General features: G+C 44.4%; 1 pseudogene across 1 annotated transcript in view; it reads left to right on the forward strand.

Annotated features, from left to right (window-relative positions):
• Positions 1-214: 214 nt before the first annotated feature.
• The window catches only part of LOC124031406, a 34,463-nt pseudogene continuing 18,494 nt past the window's right edge, over positions 215-16,183 (forward strand). Inside the window, exons 1-7 of the transcript XR_006838123.1 lie at positions 215-329; positions 7,014-7,224; positions 8,192-8,350; positions 8,563-8,640; positions 8,752-8,919; positions 12,222-12,372; positions 13,015-13,297. The product of XR_006838123.1 is annotated as a polyhomeotic-like protein 2 (transcript). The remainder of the gene's footprint in view (positions 330-7,013; positions 7,225-8,191; positions 8,351-8,562; positions 8,641-8,751; positions 8,920-12,221; positions 12,373-13,014; positions 13,298-16,183) is intronic.

A 16,183-nucleotide genomic window follows, 5' to 3' on the forward strand; every position in this document is an offset into this window, starting at 1 on the left:
ATTACCACCATCTATATTAGAGGGGGTGCTGCCGAACCAATCGGCATGCTGCACTGCATGGGGATTCCATAGGCACCCTGTTGGTTGTCGCTAGGATACCATATAATCAGGAGGAAGGCAGGGGATAGATTGGTGGGCTGTGTCTGTGTTGATGCTGGGATGGGGAACAGAGCAGAGTGTTTGTAGGGGATAGAGAGAGCGAGAGGCTGAGGTTTGGTTGGCTCCAACACACAGACACAGTCAGACAAAGAGGAGCAGCATCCTACAGGACCAGGGTCCCGGGGGATGGGGCATCACACTCCCGCAGCGCGCTGGGGGGGCCAGAGGAGGTAGGAGCATCATGGGCTTTGTCTCTGTGGCACCCCTCTTTCTATTATAGCCATAAGCCTTGCTGTAAAGCCATTAATGTACATATCCTATGCTCTTTTCCTATATTGATCATGATTTTTGACTGTGTTTTGCGGAATATTTTTTATTGTGTGTCATTACAAATTGGCTAAAGCTCGTTACATGATGGGGGCTCTTGTCCTTGCTGCACTCTTAGCTCTGTATAGATAGCCTGTCTGTCTTTTAAAGCTCTTGTCCTCCGAACTATATGCAGATCATCAGACAGATGGTTATTTTAGTCTTGGAATGACAAGAGCAAGCCCATGAATCAAATATAATTTATTTCTGTTAATACTGGATGTAGGGGTTTGTGGGCCATGGATTTGTAACATCTTGGTGTGTAGGGGCTTGGTTTATGATACTGCCCTCTCCTAGTGTAGCCCCGTGCTCTAATCAACCCAATGCAGAATTCCTGCTGCCTGGCAGCCGAGCTGGTCGAGTGGGGGTTCCGGGACTGATGGATGAGTGATTCCTCTTGGAGAGATGGGGGCAGCAGCGTTGCCAAAGGGGAATCCCTTCCTGCCTAAACAGGCTTTAAGACCCAGGCTGTTCCTGTGGAATGCGATGAGGAGTACAAGGCTTTGTTCGAACTAAAATCACTGTGTAACCAGACTAGATGTCAAGCATAAATTTCTCACTGGGGCAGGCAAGTTAATTATAGGGGGGACATCCAGATGTGAAGTAATGCTCTCAATGATTGGAATTATTGGCAGGAAAAGGCTTTTGCATTGTAGCTTATAGCCACGGATAACCAGTAAACATATGGTACCTATTAGCTAGTCCAGTTCTGCGTGTGGTAGTGCACACTACCAAACTTTACGGGGGAACAAGGTGAGGTCTGTCTTCACTGGATGGTTCTTAACCTACCGTGCAATGTAGGCCTAGGCTGTATCATATGACACCTTGCCTTAACCCTCTGAAAATATAATTAAGAGGGGAGAGGAAATAGCTTAGGAATTGCTGCATAGCTACTACAGACTTTTTTAATTACTTCCATCGCAACCCTACCCCAACCACTCACACAGTCAAAATCCACAATCCATTCCAAACACTCAACCTGAGCCCTGTGCCCCCCTCTCTTCCTCCAAGCTCACTTAACCCCTCAGCTGTTCTGCTCTCTCAGCCACTCCATCTCATCTGCCCAGTGTACTCTGAACCTCACGTCATCTGCTAATGGAACAGTATGGCACTAGGGGAACAGTCGGTCACTGGGATGCTTCTGCTGCTCTAGAGTCCACTACTAATCTGCTCATTTTCACATGTTGGAGACAGAAAGGGTTCAGTAGCCAAACGCCTAATTATGAGCCTGATAGTAGACAGTTTCAGTATCGGTGTACTTTAACTTTGTTGAAGTCATTATCACACCAGCTGTGATTAGATACTTTTATTTAACTTAAATGTGTCACTGGAATTCATGGTCTTTCAGAATGTACTCTTCTCCCCTTATTTGACATCATGCTCACCATTAGACACGTTGAAGAAAGTGAGTTGTTGCTGTGGTAATCTGAGAATGGTGGGGAAAGTTTATTTAAAAAGGTCCCTGAAACTCAATTTCTCTTCTCTGTTATGTATTTCAATGCAAAATCAAACAACTGAATGGCTTCGTTCACGAGAGCTCACGCATAGTGTGATGTGGACTGCATCTAGGCCTAGCTAAAGTATTGGGTGACATTATATATGTTTTGTCTCTGTACTCCAGCACTTTGTATTTTAAATGCTACAATGACTAAGGTAAAGTCTGGACTATCAACTTTAATTTGAGGGTATTTTCAATCATATTGGGTGAACCATTTTAGAAATTACAGCAGTTTGTGTACGTAGTCCCCCCTCCCCCCCATTTTATGGGACCAGAAATATTGGCACATTCACTTCTATATGTGTATTAATGTTGGTGGAAGATTGTTTTATTAAGCCAGTGTGCTAGGGCTGTCACCAACTAAAAAAAATATTGGTCGAACAAGAGTCATCTGTTCCTTCGACTGGTTGAAACGTGTATTTTTACATATATAGACACACCCCATGTGTTTTAATAAAATCAACTATATGTAGGCTATTGTCGGATGCTTTAAGCACACTGTAATTTAAATAATCAAGACTCACAAATGACTCGAGGGAGACAGACTAGGACTAACCAGAAGGGGGAAAAAGCTTGTTCCCGAACAAACCACCTCCCACTGCTGCTGGCCTTCGCAGATTCTACCATTACGCTTCCGAAGTTGATGGTAGTAGGCTACACCAGGGTTCGGCAACCTTTTTTCATTTGGAGTGACAATTTATCTTAACATTTGTACCAATCCACGTGCCAGTTATGATTTTCATATGCACCTTTTCATGGAACAGCATTAATTTATTTTATAATAAAGTCTTCTCTCAGTAATTTGTCACGTGATTAATAAAAAATTATATCTATCTAAATGAAAATTATACAAATCAAAAAGTAACTTCTATTGCCATTGCCAACTATGTTATGTACTAATACATTAAGCCTACAAATAAACATTGCAGCCTGCAGGTAGAAAATATTCTGATTTAAAAAATATTTTAAAAAGATATATATATATGTTTTAATCATGTTGGCTATGCCTGGCTTGTCTGCAAGGAACTCGAAACATTGTATCAACTTGGTCCAGCCTCAAGCTTGCACTAACAAATTTGCAACATCGTATAAAATATTCTGGGTCCTCAGTTTCCAGAGCCAGTGAGCTCCAGACAGACACAGCTGTAGACTATTTGTGCAAGGGATAAGAAGTAATCAGGTAGGCCTATTTAATGATTTTTTTTTCCCCCTTTCACATTGAGTGGTTATCAAAAGGGAGAGTGCTGGAAAGATCTATTGTCATTCTCAATGGATGTAAAAACAGGCTTTGTTTACTTTATGTTGTGAGGTAAAGAAAAAATTACTTTGAGAAGCTCCACAGCTCATTAGTGGTGGTGAGTTAAGACGATCAGGAATACATGTATAAGCCTACGCTTACTCAACATTGACAGGAGCACTCCAAACAAAACACAATTTAATAAACTGACAACCTGTAAATGGAATGTGATGAACAAGTTTTGGTTCATTTCAAGTGTAGCTTAGGTTGTGCGAACAATATGTCCACTCCAATATGTTGAATGCATTAACAGTAGTTACAGTAGCCGAACAAAGGTGTTGTACCTTACCGTGAAATGCTTACTTACAAGCCCTTAACCAATAATGCAGTTCAATAAAGAGTTAAGAAAATATTTACCAAATAAACTAAAGTAAAAAATTATAAAAAGTAACACAATAAATTAACAATAAACAAGGCTATATGCAGGGGGTACCGGTACCGAGTCAATGTGCAGGGGTACAGGTTAGTCAAGGTCATTTGTACATGTAGGTAGGGGTAAAGTGACTATGCATAGATGGTAAACGGCGAGTATCAGCAGTGTAAAAATAAATGGGGGGGTTTGGGGTCGTCAATGTAAATAGTCTGGGTGGCAATTTCATTAATTGTTCAGCAGTCTTATGGTTTGGGGTAGAAGCTGTTAAGGAGCCTTTTGGTCCTAGACCGCTTGCCGTGAGGAAGCAGAGAGAACAGTCTGACTTGGGTGACTGGTGTCTGACAATTTTCAAATCAAATTTTATTGGTCACATACATGTGATTAGCAGATGTTATTGCGGGTGTAGCGAAATGCTTGTGCTTCTAGCTCCGCCAGTGCAGTAATATCTAACAATTACGCCACACACACACACACACACACACACACACACACACACACACACACACACACACACACACACACACACACACACACACACACACACATCTAAGTAGGAATGAATAAAGAGCGGAACTTACTAAGATACCATAGAATAGTATAGAATACAGTGTATACATATGAGATGAGTAATGCCAGATATGTAAACATTATTAAAGTGACTAGTGTTCCATTCCTTAAAGTGGCCAGTGATTCCTAGTCTATTCCTATAGGCAGCAGCCTCTAATGTGCTAGTGATGGCTGTTTATAGCAGTCTGATGGCCTTGAGATGAAACACAGTTTGGGGATTTCATCTGACACCGCAGAGTATATATGTCCTGGATGGCATGAAGCTTGGCCCCAGTGACGTACTGGGCCGTACGCAATACCCTCTGTAGCTCTTACGGTCATATGCCGAGCAATTGTCATACCAGGCGGTGATGAAACCGGTCTGGATGCTCTCGATGGTGCAGCTGTATAACTTTTTGTGGCTCTGGGGACCCATGACAAGTCTTTTCAGTCTCCTGAGGGGGTCAATGTGTTGTCGTGCTCTCTTCATGACTGTTTGCTCACATTGAGGGAGAGGTTGTTGTCCTGGCACCACACTGCCAGGTCTCTGACATCCTCCCTATAGGCTCTCATCATTGTCGGTAATCAGGCCTACCACTGTTATGTTGTAAGCAAACTTAATGATGGTGTTGGTGTCGTGTTTGGCCGCGCAGTCGTGGGTGAACAGGGAGTACAGGAGCGGACTAAGCACACACCCCTGAGGGGCACCTGTGTTTGAGGATTAGTGTGGCAGATGTGTTGTTGCTTACCTTAACCACCTGGGGGTGGCCCGTCAGGAAGTCCAGGATCCAGTTGCAGAGAGAGGTGTTTAGTCCCAGGGTCCTTAGCTTAGTGATTAGCTTTGTGGGCACTATGGAGTTGAATGCTGAGCTGTAGTCAATGAACAGCATTCTCACATACAGTGGGGCAAAAAAGTATTTAGTCAGCCACCATAATTTGAAAATAAATTCATTAAATCCTACAATGTGATTTTCTGTTGTTTTTTTCTTCTCACTTTGTCTGTCATAGTTGAAGTGTATCTATGACAAATTACAGGCCTCATCTTTTTAAGTGGGAGAACTTGCACAATTGGTGGCTGACTAAATACTTTTTTGCCCCACTGTAGGTGTTCCTTTTGTCCAGGTGATAAAGGGCAGTGTGGAGTGCAATTGAGATTGCGTCATCTGGATCTTTTGGGGCGGTATGTGAATTGGAGTGGGTCTAGGGTATCCGGGATAATGCTGTTGATGTGAGCCATGACCAGCCTTTCAAAGCACTTCATGGCTACTGACGTGAGTGCTACGTGGCGGTAATCATTTAGGCGGGTTACCTTAGTCCCTGTGCCCAACAACACTATGGTGGTCTGCTTTAAACACGTATGTATTTCACTCTGTCAGGGAGAAGTTGAAAATGTCATTGAAGGCACTAGCCAGTTGGTCCCCGCATGCTCTGAGTACATGTCCTGGTAATCAGTCTGTCCCCCCGCGGCTTTGTGAATGTTGACCGGTTTAAAGGTCTTGCTCACATCGTCTACCGAGAGCGTTATCACACAGTCGTCCAGAACATTTGGTACTTTCATAAAAGGCATTTGGCTTGTTTGGTAGGCTCACGTCACTGGGCAGCTCGCAGCTGGGTTTCCCTATTGTAGTCCGTAATAGTTTTCACACCCTGCCACATCCAACGAGCATCAGAGCCGGTGTCGATTAGAAATTATGGGACTTGGGTAAATGTAGTAATGATGATACTGGTGTGCCATCCCTGCGGCCTCCACAATGGATTAGTACACCGAGACAGCAAGACATGACATAATTATGACATAATTATGATATATATTTTTGCAACTGCTCGAATAAAAAATGTTTGATCAACCAAACAATCGTCCGGTCGACTAAATGGGGTCAGCCCTACAGTATGCATATTTTCCCAGTTTCTTTCCACCAACGAGCGATTTAAATCGAGTTAAGGAGGAAACTGATGTCTTTCTCCGCACAAATCATAATCCATGGTTAGTTTGTTTTAGCATTTATCAGCATTTTATAGTTTATACATTTCTGGCTCACTACAATTAAGTAGAAAACACATGGCAGTTACCAAGCTACAGTCATTGGAAAATATGTTTACATCCAAATATTGTTAGCATTTTGCCATTGTATTTCTTAATTGTTAAGCACGTTTGTTACTTCCCAGTTCTACTGATGTTTTCCTGCGCTCTGCCAAACGGCGTCCTTGCAGAGGAACACACTACTATTGATTGGCATGACATCATTGGGGAAGACCATTTGGCCTAATATTATATTATTATTATTAATGTTATTATTATGGTATTTGAAAATGTGAATCCAGTAAATATTTACTGGAAACGCATTGAGAATTCCTGTTCACCCTATGCATCGTGCCAACCCACTTTGTGGGAATTGTAACATGGCTGATATAGAGATGATCGCCACACTGCCCCCTCCCAATGGGAAGGCACGCCCTCGTGCTTCAACTACTCAGCCCCCTCACACGTCCAGGCTGTGCGTTCAGGTGCATAACGCAAATAGGGTTAACCCACTTGGTGGAAATTGTAATGTGGCTCATATAGCGAGGATCGCTACTATATCTATGGACAGTGTCTATGCCCAGTGTCTGTGCTCAATTATGTGTCCCATGTTAGCACAAGTACAGTATGTATACATGCAACATTTTGCATCATCTTAGGAAAGTCATGTCATTCTTATACAGGCTTATAGGCTTTAGGGTTGCTTCATGAAGTTACACTGAATAGGCCAACACAGTGACTGCACATGACATGGTTGGACATGGCCCACTATGTCTGAGCCCTATGGCTGCATTGTAACTCTCCTGTTTTGTAGGTTCAGGAGAGCTTGTCCGAAGGGCAGCAGGGGAAGGGCCAAACGAGGAGAGGGCACCATGGACAGTGAACATGTGCCTCCAGCCTCCAGTGCCAGCAGCACTGGGACCACTGCCTCCAGCACAAGTACCACCAGCAGCAGCAGTGCGGGGAGGCAGGCTGTGCCTCACATCTCTGTGTACAGCGGGATTCCTGACAGGCAGACGGTTCAGGTAAACTTCAGGGTAAAAAGAAACATGCCAGTCCAGTGTGACACACACATTCACATGTTTTGCATGAACTGTCTTCCCATTGCATTCCCTGCAATAATACAATTATTGTCATTACTCTACTGCCATCTGCTGGTGAAACATGCATGTACCGTAAACTTCCCAGTATTGCACTTAGCTCACTATATAATTTTGGAATGCTATGGAATGCTCATAATAAATGAGACTGCAATTTTATAATTGTATCTCATTGTTTATTCGATGTAGTACACTGGCATCATGCAATCTGTCAATACTAATGACAGCTGATCAGTGTTGCTATGTTTCCACGTTCCAGGCTCAGTCCTCTGCTATTTGACCCTTGACTGATGTGAAACCCAGCCTGAATTAGACTGTCAGCATTTTGAAGGGTGACAGACTGGTCTTAGGTCCCTTCTATCCTTTACCCTTTCTCTCATCCGCATGCTCTCCTCTGCCCTTAGCAAGAGAACTAGCAGCATTGTCACTACTTGCCTACTCAACTTAGTGGACTCCTGGTCCTTTGGGCTCAATAAGAAAGAAGTGAATGGATGTTTCCATCACAATCACCACCCTCTCTGCCCCCTGGAGGCTTAGGTCAGAGAACCTCTATTAGGCCATGTGCCCTGGGTCAATCCCTTTCTCCTGTTGCCTTAGCAACTGTGGTGAGGTTGTCAGTCAATTTGAGTCATGAATAAAGGATGTGCTCAGGGACCGAAGGACTTGGCATTGGATGAGAGAATACATTGATGAGCCTACTCTCCCTAACAGGAGGAACACATTTCCACCCAAGGAATCTCTCTTCCTGCTTTTAATGGATCTGTAAAAACAATGTAAATGGGAACTTATTTTTTCCAAGTATTACTCCAACCCTGTAAGTCCCCTTTTAAAGCCTGTTGTTGAGAATATTACCCGAACCGCTAACCTGTTTCTTTCTCCTTGTGTACTGAAGGTGATCCAGCAGGCGTTGCACCGGCAGCCCAACACGGCTGCGCAGTACCTGCAGCAGATGTACGCAGCGCAGCAGCAGCACCTCATGCTGCAGACAGCAGCACTCCAGCAGCAGCACCTGAGCAATGCACAGCTCCAGAGCCTGGCCGCCGTACAGCAGGTGAGCAGCGGAGACGTAATGAACTGTTAAACTAGGGAATGAAACAGGCCTCCAACAAGGCTGTGGGCTAGTGTTAGGGTTTTGACAAAGATGAGAGATGAGGCCAGTGCTGGGGTTTGGTTGGTCAATCAAACCGTTATCTTCAGATGAAGAGGAATTTAAGTGTTGACCCCTACATACTGCCTTAACGGTTCTCACCTGTCATGTCACAGGCCAGTATTGCGGCAGGAAGGCAGAGCTCCACCCAAAATGCCACTTCGTCCCAGCAAACAGGATCATCCCAGACCACAGTGAGTGCAGTGAGTCATGTCTAGTAACTAAGGGGTTGGGTTCCAAGATGTGTAGTGTTTTTGTTGGTGAAGTTTTTTTAATCCTTCCTGTCTTCCCTGTCCTGTCCCCAGATTAACCTGACCACATCCCCGGCTGCAGCCCAGCTGATCAGTAGAGCCCAGAGTGTCAGCTCTGCACCCGCCGGCAGCATCTCCCAGCAGGCTGTAATCCTGGGAAGCCCGTCCAGCCCCACCACCCTCACTGCCAGTCAGGCTCATATGTACCTGCGTGCACAGATGGTAAGCCCCCAGAAGCATGCCGACTGGCACACACTAGCTGGCTCAGCCGCACTTCTGGAGGCTTTGTGTGATGAAGGGCAGTGTTGGGGAGTAGTGAACTACATTTTGCAGTAGCTTGGTGGTAGTTGAACTAAATTCAAATCTTGGTATTGTTTTATTTTGCGATGTAGCTAACTACTGAAACTACACACCACATAAAATAGGGGTGAAGTAGGCAAGGATTTCCTTTTTTTGACATCAGACCTGCCTAGTTCTCACTTGAAACAGTTTTTGTGTTTAATAGGCTAAATGACACATTCTGTTAACATCTGACTCCAGAGCACAGGAGGTTGGTGGTACCTTAATTGGTAAGGAAGGGCTCTTGGTAGAGGAATCAGTGGAATGGTATCAAATACATCAAACGCATGGTTTGATGCCATTCCATTTGCGCCGTTCCAGCCATTATTATGAGCAGTCCTCCCCTCAGCAGCCTACTGCTCCAGAGTGATCTGTTCTTCCAATTTCTTTGTCTATGACATTTAGTTATGGAAATTTATCATGAAGTAGTGACCTTTAGTTAATTACACTTATTTCTCTTAAGGGTAGCTTTAGAGTTGCTTACCTTGTTCCAATGTGAAGTAATTGGTAGCTTAATAAACTATATATTTTCAGATAAGCTTCCCCAACACTGAAGTGTTTGTTTGTTTTGCTGTTTGTGTCGCCACTGTTTATTTTTTATTTTTTACATTTTATTTCACCTTTATTTAACCAGGTAGGCAAGTTGAGAACAAGTTCTCATTTACAACTGCGACCTGGCCAAGATAAAGCAAAGCAGTTCGAAACATATAACAACACAGAGTTACACATGGAGTAAAACAAACATACAGTCAATAATACAGTAGAAAAATAAGTCTATATACAATGTGAGCAAATGAGGTGCGATAAGGGAGGTAAAGGCAATAAATAGGCCATGGTGGCAAAGTAAATACAATATAGCAAGTCAAACACTGGAGTGGTAGATTTGACAGTAGATGAGTGTGCCAAGTAGAATTACTGGGGTGCAAAGGAGCTAAATAAATACAGTAGGGGAAATTATAGATGGGCAATGTACAGGTGCTGTGATCTGTGAGCTTCTCTGACAGCTGGTGCTTAAAGCTAGTGAGGGAAATAAGTGTTTCCATTTTCAGAGATTTTTGTAGTTCGTTCCAGTCAATGGCAGCAGACAACTGGAAGGAGAGGCGGCCAAAGGAGGAATTGGCTTTGGGGGTGACAAGTGAGATATACGTGCTATGGGTGGGTGCTGCTATGGTGACCAGCGAGCAGAGATAAGGTGGACTTTACCTAGCAGGGTCTTGTAGATAACCTGGAGCCAGTGGGTTTGGCGACGGGTATGAAGCGAGGGCCAGCCAATGAGAGCGTACAGGTCGCAGTGGTGGGTAGTATATGGGGCTTTGGTGACAAAACGGATGGCACTGTGATAGACTGCAACAATTTGTTGAGTAGGGTGTTGGAGGCTATTTTGTAAATAACATCACCGAAGTCGAGGATTGGTAAGATGGTCAGTTTTACGAGGGTATGTTTGGCAGCATGGGTGAAGGATGCTTTGATGCGAAATAGGAAGCCAATTCTAGATTTAACTTTGGATTGGAGATGTTTGATGTGAGTCTGGAAGGAGAGTTTATAGTCTAACCAGACACCTAGTTATTTGTAGTTGTCCACATATTCAGAACCGTCCAGAGTAGTGATGCTGGATGGGCGGGCAGGTGCAGGCAGCGATCGGTTGAAGAGCATGCATTTAGTTTTACTTGTATTTAAGAGCAGAAGGAGAGTTGTATGGCATTGAAGCTCGTCTGGAGGGTTGTAAACAGTGTCCAAAGAAGGGCCAGAGGTATACAGAATGGTGTCGTCTGCGTAGAGGTGGATCAGAGACTCACCAGCAGCAAGAGCGACATCATTGATGTGTACAGAGAAGAGTCGGCCCAAGAATTTAACCCTGTGGCACCCCCATAGAGACTGCCAGAGGCCCGGACAACAGGCCCTCAGATTTGACACACTGAACTCTGTCGGAGAAGTATTTGGTAAACCAGGTGAGGCAATCATTTGAGAAACCAAGGCTGTTGAGTCTGCCAATAATAGCGCGGTGATTGACAGAGTCGAAAGCCTTGGCCAGGTCAATGAATACGGCTGCAGGGTATTGTTTCTTATCGATGGTGGTTATGATATCGTTTAGGACCTTCAGCGTGGCTGAGGTGCACCAATGACCAGCTCTGAAACCAGATTGCATAGCGGAGAAGGTACGGTGGGATTCAAAATGGTCGGTGATCTGTTTGTTAACTTCGCTTTAGAAGACCTTAGAAAGGCAGGGTAGGATAGATATAGGGCTGTAGCAGTTTGGGTCAAGAGTGTCCCCCCCTTTAAAGAGGGGGATGACCGCAGCTGCTTTCCAATCTTTGGGAATCTCAGGTGACAATGAAGAGCGGTTGAACAGGCTAGTAATAGGTGTTGCAACAATTACGGCAGATAATTTTAGAAAGAAAGGGTCCAGATTGTCTAGCCCAGCTGATTTGTGGGGGTCCAGATTGTGTAGCTCTTTCAGAACATCAGCTGACTGGTTTTGGGAGAAGGAGAAATGGGGAAGGCTTGGGCGAGTTGCTGTGGGGGGTGCAGTGCTGGTGACCGGGGTAGGGGTAGCCAGGTGTAAAGCATGGCCGGCCATAGAAAAATGCTTATTGAAATTCTCAATTATAGTGGATTTATCGGTGGGGACAGTTTCCTATCCTTAGTGCAGTGGGCAGCTGGGAGGACGTGCTCTTGTTCTCCATGGACTTTATAGTGTCCCAGAACTTTTTAGAGTTTGTGTTGCAGGAAGCAAATTTCTGCTTGAAATGCTTGAAATAGCTAGCCTAGCTAGGCTTTTCTAACTGCCTGTGTATATTGGTTTCTAACTTCCCTGAAAAGTTGCATTTCACGGGGGCCGTTTGATGCTAATGCAGAATGCCACAGGATGTTTTTGTGTTGGTTAAGGGCAGTCCGGTCTGGAGAGAATTGTGCATGAGCCTGCTGGAAGGAGTGTGAAGAAGTGTTGTCCTGCATGTCAAACTGAATCCGTTCAGTCTGATTAGATTACATTTTATTCCCTTAAAGATTTGTTGACACACTATGCATAGTAAGAGTGCGCTTGAGAGTGTGAGAAAGCAACAGAGAAAGATCAGCTGTTTACATTATAATTTATCTCTACCCAAAACCAAGGAGAGATTATTTACATATACTGTATGTTGGTGTGATTTTTTTAAATATATATTTTTTTCATGTTTTTTTTTCAGGCACAGCAAAGTAACCTTGTGCAAGTAGCTAGGAGCCTAGGCCGTGCTGTTCCGTTGTCCCCCCCAGCTCATCTTCACACCTACAGCCACAGTGGCTGCAGTCCAGTCTGAGAGCTCCACGCGGTCCTCTGGACAACAGTCCTCCTCACAGGTACACTATTATTATCTCAACTCTATAGGCTAATGCTATACACACAGCGCTGCTGTAGTAACCTGGAGCAGCACTAGAGGGCATAGATGATCAACACAAGTCACCATAATTCAAGGCTTCAAGGCTTAAAGTTATCCGTCACTGCGACAGACTTCCATCATGATGATGCATGAGTTAATTTTTTGGGATGAGGGTGGGGGTTAAACACTCCTGGCCACACTTGAACGTCTAAAACTAGATAGAAAGTATGTAGAAGTGCTAATGGACCTATATATTTTCAAATCACATTTTTCTGGCCCGTAAATATTTTGTTGACTAACAAATCGGTCAAAAAATAAATCTGTGCGGCCCTCGATTGAACTTCGAAAAATCCAGATGTGGCCCTCGAGCCATAGTTTGCCCGTTGATTTGACATAGACTTAAGTTTCATTCATGGGATTTTTTTGTTGTTGCTTTAACCCCTAGCTGTAGCAAATGCATTAGGTTTACAGTTATGCTGTGATACCTCATGTAATCTAAAATGTATTTCTCACTAATTCTTCAGATGGCCTGTGGGTGGACCCTTGACTGTGGTGCTCCCCACCTCTCTTGCCCTATGCCATGTCTCATTGCCTCCGGGACCTGACCTCTGTGTTTTTTCAGGTCCAGAACCTGGCTATCCGTAGCCAGCAAGGGGCGACCACGTCCTCCTCTCAGACACACAACCTGCAGGCCCTCAGCCTAAAGCAGAGCCCTATCTCCATCCAGCCCTCTCCCCTGATTAAGAACCCCAGCCAGGGGAGCCAGGGCGCTGGGGGGAAAGGCAGTCGGCCCGACGGTGCCTTGGACGGGAGCAAGAAGGGAGAGAGCATAGTGACGGAGGTGCACGCTATAAACATGAGTCGCAGTGTCACGGCTGTTAGTGGACAGCCTCTCAGCACTCCAGGTATGTATCCAACCCTAACGTTAGCTAGCTTTTACAGACACAGGCTAGACTCCTATATTAGGATTTCATGAAATTGACACCATTGCACCCTTGGACAATTAGGAATTTTTCCTCAAATGATGGAGAGTATTCGGATCAGTACTGGCTATTGTGATAAGGGATGGGTTTTTCTGCACTCTGATGAATTTGAATATTCTGCCCCTGTGACTGAGCAATTTAGTCTGGAACATTAATCATGCCTCCAGTAGCCTGACAACGGTGCATTCCTCATGCCTCTTCTGGAACACAACTACATTTCAACAGCTCTGTGTTTGTCAGGAATATAGTATCTTCAACCTAGCTTCCTTTTCCCCTGAACCGGATAGGTGGACCCGCTCAGGCGCTTCTTTTACGCTTCTATGTTTGGTTACATTTCAACCAGTCAAATGATGTTACCAGTGTTGCTACTTCCTGAGTTTCCTGCTTTTGGAAACCTGACCCTATGTTTACAGTAAGCTAAGAATAGAGTTGTAAAAGTCTACTAGTTACTTTTTATTTTCTCTACTGTATGCAGGGGTTGTCACAGCGATGGATTTCAGTCATGTAGATTATTTTTTTTATAAATGTTTTTTTTATAAGGACTAGAATTTCAAAATTAACCTCTTTCCCCACAAGCATGATGGCCATGACTTTTTTTAGATTATTTTTTTACATGAAATGGGAGGTTAACTTGGCCCCGTAGACAATTGAGTTTCAGTCATGGGATTTATTGGTTATTTTTTTAAACCCTGTGTCCGTGGCATGTCGAGGCCTGTACCGACCACACTGTATTCACTACTACAGGGGAGAACATGGGCTCTGCCTCCGGAATAGTCAAGCTGGTTTTTCAATGAGAAGCCATGGAGGGCTCTGTGCCACAGTTGTCTTTCTAGACCACTTATTGTGTGGTCAGCAGCTGGATGGTTTTGTCACAGAGAATGGCTGCATCTATGCCAGCAGTTGAACAGAATAACTCTGTGTGTGTGTGTGTGTGTGTGTGTGTGTGTGTGTGTGTGTGTGTGTGTGTGTGTGTGTGTGTGTGTGTGTGTGTGTGTGTGTGTGTGTGTGTGTGTGTGTGTGTGTGTGTGTGTGTTAAGCACTGCATGGCTTGTGTGTTGTGCCAGACTTGATGGATAAGCTGCGCATGCGACTGCACAACTGTGTCTTTGTCTCGCTTTAAGTAATGGATTCAGATGAAATGAAAGGGAGGAGGTATCTGAACCTGACTACATAAACTTGTAAATGTACATGGGCTGCCCTGGTAGTGGCCATGGGGGACAGACAGGTGTGCCCTGGACATGTGAGAAGCACTCTGTCAGTTCAGTGGATTACACTAGGGGGAGATGGAGTAGCAGCTGTGGTGGCTGACTGGGTTTATGGTTGGATAGGGGCTCCCACTGATCCTATCATCTACTGGGTCATTCATTATGCATGTTGATTCACAGTCATTTTGAAGAAGGAAATACTTGAATGAAACAATTCCAATCAACACTCAATTCCAATCAACACTCAATAATAGACTACATAACAAATGGCTCATGTAGTTTTATTTTCGACATCTGAGAGAACACTGCCACAGGAATAGGCCTAGTTAATTGTCTATTTTCGTACTGTGTATTAATTGAGCCTCCAAGAGAAGGAGAGAGCAGATCTTGTGGGAGCAGCCGTGTGTCTGCTTCTCCTATCACATACTGGCTGATTTTTCCTCGAATGGAGATTGGCTGCAAGCAGCTGTTCCGCAGTTGGGTTCATTGTGTACTTTAGTCTTTTCTTCACCACCTCCTTGACAGAGAAGCTATCACAGCACCCTACTACTAAACCTACAGCACAGCACCAAAGACCACCTTGCAGACTTAGTCTCATTCTATGCCCCTGCTAACTGCACAGTGGTGTTCTGTTTTGTTTTGTCTCATTTTTTTCCAAACTCTGCGTGCAGTTCTGTAAGCCTAAAAGGATCTCCCCATTCTGTTACATTATCAAGCCATTGTATGGTTCCATGTGTACATACATAGTAGCTCCATTGCAAGTACTTAAAACACACAACTTATTGATTTGTTTGGTGTAGTTTTTCTTCTCAAGCTATATGTAACTGCCAAAATAAAGGAAACGCCAACATAGTGTCTTAATAGGGCATTGGGCCACGATGAGCCGACACCTTCAATGCACCTTGGCATAGGTTCTACAAGTGTCTGGAACACAATTGGAGGGATGAGACACCATTCTTCTATGAGAAATTACATAATTTGGTGTTTTGTTGATGGTGGTGGAAAACAGTGTCTCAGGCACCGCTCCAGAATCTCCTATAAGTGTTCATTTGGGTTAAGATCTGGTGACTGAGACACACACACCCTTTAAAACTCTCTATGCTCCTTTGAGACCCCTCTTTCAAAGTCACAGAGATCTCTTCTTCTGATCATGGTAGCCAAAATAAGTACAATGCCCGCTATGACCTCCGCAGAGTCATCAAACGAGCAAAAGGACAATATAAGATTAAGGTGGAATCATTGCACAGGCTCCGACGCCCATCGCATGTGGCAGGGGCTACAGTTACAGATTACTGAACCGTGATCTGCCCAACGATGCCTCTCTACCAGACTAACTCAATTTGTTTTATGCATGCTTCGACAACAACATCGAGCCAGGTGTGAGGGCTGTCACCAACCCAGAGGATTGGGTGATCTCGCTCTCCGAGGCTGACGTGAGAAGCGTCTTTAATCAGGTCAATACCCCCCAGGCCGCGGCCCCGCCGGTATTCCAGGGCGCATTCTCAGAGCATACACAGAACAGCTGGCAGGCATATTCACGGTAATTTTAAATCTCTCCTTGTCCCAGTCTGTAATCCCCTAATTTTAAGATGACCACAATCCT

Source organism: Oncorhynchus gorbuscha, linkage group LG03, assembly GCF_021184085.1.
Source record: "Oncorhynchus gorbuscha isolate QuinsamMale2020 ecotype Even-year linkage group LG03, OgorEven_v1.0, whole genome shotgun sequence".
Lineage (NCBI taxonomy): Eukaryota > Metazoa > Chordata > Actinopteri > Salmoniformes > Salmonidae > Oncorhynchus > Oncorhynchus gorbuscha.